At 40.7% G+C, this 12,266-nt stretch overlaps 1 protein-coding gene across 10 annotated transcripts in view; it reads right to left on the bottom strand.

Annotated features, from left to right (window-relative positions):
- The window catches only part of FOXP2 (forkhead box P2), a 554,228-nt gene that overhangs the window by 469,718 nt on the left and 72,244 nt on the right, over nucleotides 1–12,266 (bottom strand). For all 10 annotated transcript variants that reach the window (XM_074942274.1, XM_074942271.1, XM_074942270.1 and 7 more), the window contains exon 2: nucleotides 3,858–3,990. The gene's annotated coding sequence lies outside the window, so the exon portion shown is untranslated. The remainder of the gene's footprint in view (nucleotides 1–3,857; nucleotides 3,991–12,266) is intronic.

The raw sequence follows: 12,266 nt of genomic DNA, 5'->3' as shown, positions 1-12,266 counted from the left end.
AATAAAGCCTACATATGATTATTACAATATAAGACTGACCGTTGTCTTATTTGATACACGAGGGAGATCTAAGGAGGAATTGACCTGTGACATGTGTTTGGTAATTTTGGAACAGAGGAAGTTTGACTTTGTGACATTACAGTGAAAAGAGCCTAATATCACAGGGGTCCACTTACTTGGTGTGAAGTGGGACAGGGGTTTCCCAGGGGACTGTTTAAACTCTATAATGAGACAGGCAAAAGCCTAGTGAATTAATCAGCAGTGTGATTAGCTGGTGTAACGCCTTAGCATTACAACCATAGCTGGCACTGGGTTAACTTCAATATTATTGAACAGTCTGCCCTGAAGTGGAACCCACAGTGATACCAAGCAGTGTGACAGGAGGTCCCTTACCCATAACTGGAGCTTCTTTGAGATGTGTGGACCTTCTGTGTATTCCACATGTGGGTCTGCATGTGCACCATGTGGCTGAGATAGATTTCCAGCAAGCAATGTCCTTTGGTCTGCACCTGCATACTTGCCCTCCTCATGCTCTGAAACAGGGTACAAAGGGAAGTGCAGACTGACATCTCTCCAGTTCCTCTCTAACCATGAATCATAAGGACATGAAGCAGAGGGGAAGGAGGGTGGGTAATGGATATGGATCACATATCTAGAAGAATCTCCAGTTTCAGGTAAGAAACCTCCATTTCTTCTTCGAGTGCTAGTTCCTATGTGCATTCCACATGTGGGTGATTAATACATGGTATTTAAACAGGTTCTGAAGAAGATGAAGAAACAAGGAGGTATCTGTGGACACAGAGAATTCTGACTTGGGCCCTGCAGTGGTAAGAAGGAACTGGAGAGGCAACTGTCTGCATCGCCCCTTATACTCTTGGTTCAGAGCACAAGGAAGGCCTGTGGCAGAGACAGAGATAGAATCCAGTTCTGCAGGGTGGCACTCAATTACTAAACCACAAGACCATCCTTCCTCCCCATCCTCATTCATTATACAATTTCTAATTTATGTATCAAATGAGACTAGGGTCCTACAGACTTGCTCTAGGAATTACTTTGTGGAAGTCCTATGGCCACAGGAGGTCAGACTAGACAATCATAATGGTCACTTCTGGTCTTAGAATCTATGAATCCATGACAACAGCCTAAGTACACAAAGAAAGTTTTGAAAATCTTGCTGACAAACTCTAACACGCCTCTACTTTGCATGTACAAATGGCAATTTACAGAGGCTTATAATTAAGGCAAATTAGGATGGATTTTCACAGGAATGGCAAAAGGCACATCCCGGATCCAGTGGTGACCCAAGATCAAATTTCAAGTCTCCACCCCAAAGCAAACAGTTGAAAGACTTTTTTTAAAAGGCAAAACAACGAATTTTTCCCTAACAATTGTCAGAAATGGCAGAACCATTCTTGCTAAAATTTTCAAAAAACAGTTCAGCCTGAGGCAGACACCCAACATGGAGAACTTCAGCCTGGATAGGTAAAGTTTGGCAAAGTTATTAGCACTGAAAACAGGGTCTTATAGTTGAAAGTGTAAGGTAACCTTAACAATAGGTTTTCTACCAGCTCTGCTCATAATAAAAGTCATACACTTTGTTTCATAAGGTGAGTGCTTGCTCCTATTAATGATTTGTTCATAAAATCATAGAAATGTAGAGATGTAAGGGACCTCAAGAGGTCATTGTAGTCCATCCTCAATGTTGAGGCAGGACCAACTATACTTCAACCATCCCTGAGAGGTGTTTGTCTAACCTGCCTTAAAAACCTCCAGTGACGCGGATTCCACAACCTCCCTTGGAAGTCTATTCCAGGTTTTAAGTACCTTATAGTTAGAAGGCTTTTCCTAATATCTAACCTAAATCTCCCTTACTGCAGATTAAGCTGATAACACTTTGTCCTACCTGCAGTGGGCATGGAGAACAACTGATCACAGTCCACTTTATAATAGCCCTTAATATATTTGAACACTGTTATCAGGTCTCCTTCAATCATCTTTTCTCAAGACTAAACATGCCATGTCTTTTAACCTTTCCTCATAGGTCTTGTTTTCTAAACCTATTATCATTTTTGTTGCTCTCTTCTAGACTCTCTCCAATTTGTCCACCTCTTTATTAAAGCATGGCACCTAAAGCAGGCCACAGTACTCCAGTTGAGGCCTTAGCGGTGCCAAATAGAGTGGAACAATTACCTCCTGCATCTTTTATAGAACATTCCTATTAACACATGCCAGAATGAGATCAAATTATGGGTCATATTCTGTTTGCAACCCTGCATGTCTCAGATCCTTTTCTGTAGTACTACCGTCCAGCCAGCGATTCCCATTTTGTATTTATACATCTGATTTTTCCTTCTTAAGTGTAGTACCTTGGCTGGCTGGTCTATAATTCACCTAGTCCTCTTTGTTCTCCTTTTTAAAGACAGGTACTGTATTTGCCCTTCTCCAGTCTTCTGGGACCTCACTCATCCTCCATGAGTTCTTGAAGATAATCACTAATGGTTCCAAGTTTCCTTTGGCTAGTTCCTTAAGTATCCTAGGGTCAATTCATCAGGCCCAGTGTATTTTTGCCTACTTCTTTCTCTTATATATATAGGATAATAATTTAGTCATACCATCCCTTTCACACTCAAAAGAAAAAAGTGTTCATTTTTAACAACTAAATCTAGGTTATGTTTCTGAATTTCCTTTTAATTATTGTCTTGACCTAAAGTCTACTGAAGTCAAAGGGAGTCTTTTCACTGACTTCAATGGGCTTTCATGCTATATGTGCCGAGCATATCATCAGCACTTACAAAATAAAAATGAATAATGTTTTAAACTCTCATAACTTTTACAGACAGCCACTAGCATTGCAGCCAAAATCAGAGGCAAAATCTGTACTAAGAGGGTAAATGAAATGAAAGAGGAAAGGAGATGGGGAGAAAACCATTATAAAATTGGCACAAAATGAAATGGTGTGCAAAGCCCTGCCTCCTCCTACTTCTCCCACCTCTCCAAAACAAACAAACACTCACTCAGAAAAGCTTACTCTATGCTATTCTTTCCCTCCCCAGGAAAGTATGTCTTTGCACATGTCAGTTACTCCAATGACAGCATTAACGTGATATCATCTAACCCAGGTCTAATGCTTGGTGCCAGACAAAAGTCAGGATAACATTTTTTAAGCTTTCAAAAATAGCAATAGATAATTTAAATACATCGTGTTCCTCGTAACCTTTAGTACAAGAAGTTAAAAGACATCTCATTTCTTCCTATTGGTTTGTGAATATTTCCTATTGTGGTTGGAATTTAGAATGAACATTGTAAAAAAATATTTTTCCATAATGTGAAATGCTCAACAGGAAACATAACAAAGCAGTAGAATCTATAACCAAAATTACTAACCGTGCAGTACATCAGAGCTCTGAATGAGATTAAGATTTCAGCATCAGTGATCCCCCAGCAAAGTAAAAAGAGATGTGTTCCTTTACTTCACACTGCCCAACAGCGTCTGATCTCCAAGGCTGGTACTACCATTCACTAGCACAAAAACATGCTTCTTCTCTTTTTTTTAAAAAAAAAAGACAAAGATTGAAAGTTATAAAGTGGTAAAAAAGTGTGCTTCTGATTTTTATTGCCAGTGCACAATTTTCACAAAAACAAAAAATTGTACCACTTATAGGAGAGAAAAAACTAATATTCTGGAGCTATCACATCCACAAGGGCACACACTTTCAAACTTTCTGCAACCACTACAGCATTTTCCAATGCTCTATTTCACTTTTTAAACAACACCAGTCAGTAGTATTGTAGCATGCATAGCATACAATATCACGTTAGAATCAGTCGGAGCCACAGATATATTATAAATTACTTACATCTCCTTGGGGTCCCTTCTTCACCTCCCTGTGTTGAGGAAGGAGTAGTCTTTGTCTTTCTGCTTACACTGGCTCTCTTTCTCCAAGGAGCGTCTTTCACTTCTCCAGCAAATAAGGATGAAGTTTCTTCAGCCTTTAAGTTATCAAGGGGAAAGGAATAGAGAAAGTCTGTAAGTCTGTCACTTTGGGTCCTATATCAGGTGACTACAATGATTTATTTTAAACACAATTCAGTGTATTTACTGAAAAATATACTTATATATGTATACAGTATATTTGGTGGGGCGGGGGGTGTGAACCATTTGATTTATATATCATCTTCCTACATCAAGCATCTAAAAACATGCAAATCAGTCACCTACTTCATGGTTAGGATTCATTATAAGCTAAACATAGCTCAGGAGCCAAACATATATTCTCATTTTACAGTACCAAGAAATTCATAATAGTTTAGATAGGTTCAGATAAGTACCTGAGGTTTTGGTGCTCATCCAAACCAACCTCCTATATTTAGAGTTGCCCATCACTAATAAATATTCTTGCTATTCTTAATGCTCCCCTTCTGTTACACAAAACTGTAGTGTCTGGTTCTCTGTTGCCTATGCCTTATATAATCATTTTCATCATGAAAAACGGGTACAAAATGGGTAGCATTTTACACCAACTTTACACTGGTGTAACTGACTACTCAAGCTGAAGGGCATTAGGGAGTCAGGCCAATGGTAATTTCAGACTGGAAGTACACAACTGATTCTTTTGAGTTTCATAGAAATTTTCCTTCCATCCCATTGCCGTTTAGTTTACAGCACGCTAACAAACTCAATTAGTTTTGAACCCAGAAGGCAGGCAGCAAACCTATCTAATCCAAATAGTTGGACCACACAAAATAACAAAATGAGGAAACAAAGTAACAACACTTTCCCAGGCTCCATTCTCCCAGGCCAACCATGTAAAAGTAGCTGAAAAAGAGGGCCAAATGTCTAATCTCTGTCTCAAGTCCCCAGCTGATTTCATCTTTTAGAGTCCATGGTCTCACCTAATGTATTTCCAATATGGTTCAACTCTTACCCAAATGCTGGTCAGCTTTTGTGTATCCCAAGTTTCCTTGCTAAGCAAACCTTAAAAACTAGCAAAAAGAACAAGGAGTACTCGTGGCACCTTAGAGACTAACAAATTTATTTGAGCATAAGCTTTCGTGGGCTAAAGCCCACTTTGTCAGATGCATGCAGTGGAAAATACAGTAGGAAGATATAGATATATATACACACACACACACATACGGAGAACATGAAAAAATGGGGGTTGCCATACCAACGCTAATGAGAGTAATCGATTAAGGTGGGCTATTATCAGCAGGAGAAAAAAACTTTTGTAGCGATAATCAGGATGGCCCATTTCAAACAGTTGACAAGAAGGTGTGAGTAACAGTAGGGGGAAAATTAGCATGGGGAAATTGTTTTTAGTTTGTGTAATGACTCATCCACCCCCAGTCTTTATTCAAGCCTAATTTAATGGTGTCCAGTTTGCAAATTATTTCCAGCTCTGTAGTTTCTCATTGGAGTCTGTTTTTTTGTTGAATAATTGCGACTTTTAGGTCTGTAATTGAGTGTCCAGGGAGGTTGAAGTGTTCTCCGACTGGTTTTTGAATGTTATAATTCTTGATGTCTGATTTGTGTCCATTTATTCTTTTACGTAGAGACTGTCCGGTTTGGCAATGTACATGGCAGAGGGGCATTGCTGGCACATGATGGCATATATCACATTGGTAGATGTGCAGGTGATTTTGTATTTTGTATTTTAATATTTCTTCTTATTGTTAAAACACATCTTTTTCGCTTTAATCTCCAGAATACAGCAATGTTTTTGCTGTATTTTGGGTATGTGCAGATCAATGTATAGTCCTTCAGGGAAGCCTTTTGAACTGGAAGAGAGTGAATGATTGATATCAGGAACAAAAACTTTTTGCTGTCATAAAATGGCATGTCATTTATAGGAAAACCCACGTTAATTAATTCTCTCTATACCAGATTTGTCAGAGGAATATACCAGGTCCTTCACATTATTCTGCATAATAGCAGAAGCAAATAACATTGTGCATGGAAAAACACACCTCTTTGTGCTAGTGAACTGAAGGTTTCCATATCTAACACATCTCTACTTTATGTGAAGGAAAAGCTTATATCAACAAAAAGAAACTTTGCTTAGATATCAGTATGCACCTGCAGAAGTCCCTCTTCCAACTCCATGAAATAACACCTGACTTTCATGTTAAAAAAAAAAAAGGTCTAAAAGCTTCCTACAAGTCTATACTATCTATATTTATCACTGTTCTTTCTACACATTGCAGTGGGGAATTTAGCCTTATAAAGATATTTTTGTCCTTTGCCAGCTTAACATACTGGGTCAAAATATGTACAGTGTAATAGTCACTCCCTCTAGTGGATGGAGACCTTCAAAAGAAGATAGACAATTAATCCTGTTACAACTAATGACTGTTAATGACTGTTAATGGTGTTTTACCCTTTATCTCAAGAAGCTGAATTTGAGAAGCAGTATGGCTCTGTAGACAGTGTACCAGATGGGGAGACAGAAGATGGGGGATCCGTTCTTGGCTCCACCACTGACCCGCTGTCTGACTTTAGGCAAGTTCCTTCTCCTACGTGTTCCTCTGTTTCCACTTCAAAATTTTGTAGACTTGTCTACTTAGAATGTAAACTTTTCAGTAGAGTTGGGTGAAATATTTTTGGCAAATAGTTTATTCTTAACTGTGAATTGCTTCTGTGACTGGCAATGAATAGCCAGGGAAAGAGTGTGAGAATGATCCTATAGCCAGGGGAGGCACTCACCTATGATATGAGAGACCCAAGTTCAGGGCTCTGCTCCAATGAATATTCAATTATTCATAAGAAGTGCAATAGCTTCAACAGGGGAGACTGTGAGAAAATTGCCCCATAATATCCCATAGCCCAGTGGTCAGGGCACTCTCCTACAATGTGGGAGACCCAAGTGCAGATCTTTTCTCCACATCAGACAGAAGAGAATTGAACCTCGGTCTCCCACATGCCAGGTGAGTTCCCTAATCACTGGGCTAAACATTATAAGGGAGACAATGGCTTCTTCGTCTTCCTCCAGGTTATAAGGGGGGGCGCTCCTTCCACTGTTTTTTTTCTTAGATATTTAGGTCAGAAGGGACCATTATGATCATCTAGTCTGACCTCCTGCACAACGCAGGCCACAGAATTTCACCCACCACTCCTACAAAAAAAAACCTCACACCTGTGCTATTGAAGTCCTCAAATCGTAGTTTAAAGACTTCAAGGAGCAGAGAATCCTCCAGCAAGTGACCCGTGCTCCATGCTACAGAGGAAGGCGAAAAACCTCCAGGGCCTCTTCCAATCTGCCCTGGAGGAAAATTCCTTCCCCACCCCAAATATGGCGATCAGCTAAACCCTGAGCATATGGGCAAGATTCATCAGCCAGATACTATAGAAAATTCTTTCCTGGGTAACTCGGATCTCACCCCATCTAATAGCCCATCACAGGCCATTGGGCCTATTTACCATGAATATTTAATTACCAAAACCATGTTATCCCATCATATCATCTCCTCCATAAACTTATCGAGTTTAATCTTAAAGCCAGATAGATCTTTTGCCCCCACTGCTTCCCTTGGAAGGCTATTCCAAAACTTCACTCCTCTGATGGTTAAAAACCTTCGTCTAATTTCTAGTCTAAATTTCCTAGTGGCCAGTTTATATCCATTTGTTCTTGTGTCCACATTGGTACTGAGCTTAAATAATTCCTCTCCCTCTCTGGTATTTATCCCTCTGATATATTTATAGAGAGCAATCATATCTCCCCTCAACCTTCTTTTAGTTAGGCTAAACAAGCCAAGCTCCTTGAGTCTCCTTTCATAAGACAGGTTTTCCATTCCTCGGATCATCCGAGTAGCCCTTCTCTGTACCTGTTCCAGTTTGAATTCATCCTTCTTACACATGGGAGACCAGAACTGCACACAGTATTCCAGGTGAGGTCTCACCAGTGCCTTGTATAACGGTCCTAAAACCTCCTTATCCCTACTGGAAATACCTCTCCTGATGCATCCCAAGACCGCATTAGCTTTTTTCACAGCCATATCACGTTGGCGGCTCATAGTCATCCTATGATCAACCAATACTCCAAGGTCCTTTTCCTCCTCCGTTACTTCTAATTGATGTGTCTCTAGCTTATAACTATAATTCTTATTATTAATCCCTAAATGCAGGACCTTACACTTCTCACTATTAAATTTCATCCTATTACTATTACTCCAGTTTACAAGGTCATCCAGATCCTCCTGTAGGGTATCCCTGTCCTTCTCTAAATTGGCAATACCTCCCAGCTTTGTATCATCCGCAAACTTTATTAGCACACTCCCACTTTTTGTGCCAAGGTCAGTAATAAAAAGATTAAATAAGATTGGTCCCAAAACCGATCCTTGAGGAACTCCACTAGTAACCTCCCTCCAGCCTGACAGTTCACCTTTCAGTAGGACCCGTTGTAGTCTCCCCTTTAACCAATTCCTTATCCACCTTTCAATTTTCCTATTGATCCCCATCTTATCCAATTTAACTAATAATTCCCCATGTGGCACGGTATCAAATGCCTTACTAAAATCCAGGTAAATTAGATCCACTGCGTTTCCTTTGTCTAAAAAATCTGTTACTTTCTCAAAGAAGGAGATCAGGTTGGTTTGGCAAGGAGATCAGGGTGGTTTGGCACTGTTGAGTGAAGCTATTCCTCTTTTGCTTTTGTCAAAATGCCTCAAATCAAAATCAAAAAATTCAGAGTCGGGAAGAAACAAAACATTTTGTTTCAACCTGACCTGATGTTTTTTCTACTTTTTGATTTGCTTAAAAAAAATGGTTTGACCCAAAACATAACAACTTTTTTTCCCCAGAATTACCAGTGAACCAAAAATCCGTTATTCATCGGCTGTCCTTTTTAGGGCAGGGATTGTCCTTTATCATGTGTTTCCACAACTCCTAGCACAACAGGAGCCTGATCTCTGTTGAAGCCTCTAGTCCCTACTATAATACAAATAATTAATGTGCATGTATAAGAGCTGAAATCTCAGCAAAGATCACCTCTGCACAAAAGTTTGGTGAAATGCACTCTGCACACATTAAATTAGGGGACATGATGTTGCATTACACCATTTCCCAGAATGAACCCTATGAAATACAAAAAAATAAAAATACTGGAAAATATTGTCCCCAACAAAAACACAACAACAAAAAGAGAGAAGCAGCATGGTAATATAACAGTGCACAACCACGTGTCTACTGTGTACTTTTATTCCCAATTATTTAAATCATTGGTTCTCAGCCTTTTCCATACCATGACCCCACTTCACAACAGGAAAGAAAATTGAGGTTCCCCCCTTATAGCTTTATGGCTCATCCTCTTCCAGATAGCTAGTAGAGATAGTCAAGATCTGCTGGCTGAACCCATGACTGAAATCACGGCTATGAAGATCAACAACCTCCAAAGTGAAAATCGGTAAAATGGGAATTACTGATACATCTTTTCCAGCCTACTTGCTACATGTGTATCCGTTTTAAGGTTAGAAAATTACATTTTTCTGAAAAACTGATTTTATGTATGCATTAGCTCAGTACCATCCCTAGTGCAACTCTATGTCAAAGACATTACTTCAGGGATAAAATTTGTTGTCCCATTATATGTACAAATACTTCACTTGATTTAAATTTGACTTCCACTCAGGAAGCAACTGAATTTTACAGGAGACCTATGGGATAGAAGGTGCTGGGAAATATCTCCAGAACACATGTATAGTAGGTTAGGCCTTTACAAACAGTAAAGAGGGTGTACATACACTAACTATATATGTAAAGAGGTTGGGGGTGGGGGGTTCACAAAGCTGATGTAGGGGGGTCACGGGATTGCCACCCCACTTGGCTCTGAAGGCAGCAGTCACGGAGCTTCCTGCAGCCAGGGGAGATTCCTGGAGGTGGAGGTAGGTCTTTTCTCCCCCATGCTGCTGGGAGCCTTCAGAGCTGGCAGCCGCCATGGAGCTTCCTGCAGCCAGGGGAGGTACCCGGAAGTTGGGTCTGATCTCTCCCCAAGAGCAGTCATGCAGGAGAAGAGGAAGTCCTGTCCCGCCCCTGCCCGGCCGGGACTAGCAGTTAGGAGCCCCTGGCAGGGGCGCTCCCAGCAGCACGCAGGAGATCAGACACACCCTCCACCTCTGGAAATCTCCCCTAGCTGCAGGAAGCTCCGTGGCTATTGCCTTCAGACCTGACTCTCAAAGCAGCGCAGCGGCGGAGCTTCCTGTAGCCGGAGGTTGGTCTGATCTCACCCCAAGAGTAGCCGTGCAGGGGAAAAGGAAGGTCTGTCCCTCCCCAGCCCGGTGGACTAGCCGCTGAACCCCAGTGAATGGTAGGTGCCCCCAGCCCTGCCGTTCCCCTGCCCCTCCAATAGCTAGATTTCACAGGGAAGGTCTCATTTCACAGTCCGTGACGTGTTTTTCACGGCCATGAATTTGGTAGAAGATAATTATGTGGTGTGGTGCAAAGGTTTTATCTGCATGACCTTCACCACAGCTGATGAAACCACAAGTGAGTTATGCAGGTGATCCCAAATGAGTGTTGATAAAACTCTTTAACCCACAGTACCATGTATTTTGTATACAGGATGTTACAGAAAAAGTATCTTAGGTATGTTTTAGAAAGTCCATAACATTTATTAGGCTTATATACCTTACTTACCATAAATTCCATTCTTAACTCCCCTAAAGATGATCTAAAACAGCTTACCCCCCCCCCACACACACACACAAAAAAACCTCTCTGAATTTAGTCTGATATCTCTGCCTCATTCACAGCTAGACAGGATGGATTGGTCCCATTAGGAAACTAGAATCTTCCCTATCCAATGATATAAGACTCCTGTTTCTAGCTTCACAGGGTCCCAAAATATCTGATTTTACATTTACAATATTTTTCACTATAGAAATATCATTGGGGCAGGCTGAATCTTTCCACATCCTAGGACTTGGACAGGTGTAATATCAGATATGGGACATGGGAATAATTTTCACATTTGGGGAAAGAAAGAAGAAACTTTTCTGTGGCAGATTAATTTAAAATAAAACAGCAGTTGTTTGAAATTGTTTGGTGCGGGGAGGGGGGTCAGAATTTTGGACTAAGTTCTAATGAGATGGAATAGAGGGGAAATGCTGGCAAGATGGTCAAAGATTCATGATCAATTCATTTATCACCTGGCTTAGTAGTTTAATCACATGGATATCAGCTCCACCATTGAATTAGGTGTTTCGGTGAATACTAACTGGCTACAAGTTAATCTGGACAACAATGGGACAACTTGGCTGTTAGGATGTGCAGCTGGAGGAACTGGCAGAATATATATTGACACCCATGCTTGGAGAAATGTGGTCAACATCTGAAACACAGCCATATAACTTAGAAAGATCATAGGCTATTCCTAGATGCCCAAAATAGCAGCTGTGGCTAAGTGTGCTTTTCTTCATCTACCCCCAGTGAGAACAGTGCAACCTTCTCTCTGATGTAGTACTTGACAGCTATTTCTGCTTGTCATTGCACCATTAAAAGGTGTTCAACATGATCCAATAAAACTAGTGTAGAATGCATCTGCCTGCCTATCAAGTAGAATTTCACACTGAGAGAACATTAAGCTGGTGCTCTGCAAACTACACTTGCTGCTGATCAGTTTTCAGATAGGTAGAATTCAAGATGTTAGTTTTAACCTATAAATCTCAAGATTTGGGCCCTGCAATCACCACTCTTTCCATAAAACATTGTCAAACTCATGTTAGAGTGTCTATTGATCTGAAGCTATCTAGCAAACAATGGGAGCGAGTTGCTGGCAGGGTGTTCTCCCTGTGATGTCTTCAAATCTGGAACTTGCTCTCCACTTTAGTCTGCCAGAGCTTAGACAACCTGCCAGGCCCACTACAGAGCTCTCCATTCTCCAACACCCTGACTAGGATTTTAGGGATAGTTTGTGCCTATTTTATCTTCATTATATTTGCCAATGGATATTCATTTGTGTCAAATCTGGGTGATTAGTCCTTTTTGCTGAATTGTTGTTTATATTGCATATTTTATTGTAAATGGCCCTCCTTTGCATAGTGTGGCGCAACTATAGAGGATATGGGTTAAATTTTCAAAAGCACCAAAGTGACTAAGGAGCTTAAGACCCATATTTAATAGTGATTTAGGGTAGGTCTACACTACAGCTGCGAGTGTGCTTCCCAGTGCAGGTAGAAAGATGTGCTAACTCTCCTCAAGCAAGCACACTAAAAATAGCAGCGTGGTCATGGTGTCATGGGCAGCAGCTCCCGCAAGCTGCCAGAGTGCAAGTCTG

This window comes from Natator depressus, chromosome 1 (assembly GCF_965152275.1).
Source record: "Natator depressus isolate rNatDep1 chromosome 1, rNatDep2.hap1, whole genome shotgun sequence".
NCBI lineage: Eukaryota > Metazoa > Chordata > Testudines > Cheloniidae > Natator > Natator depressus.
This window is presented reverse-complemented; position numbering and strand designations above follow the sequence as displayed.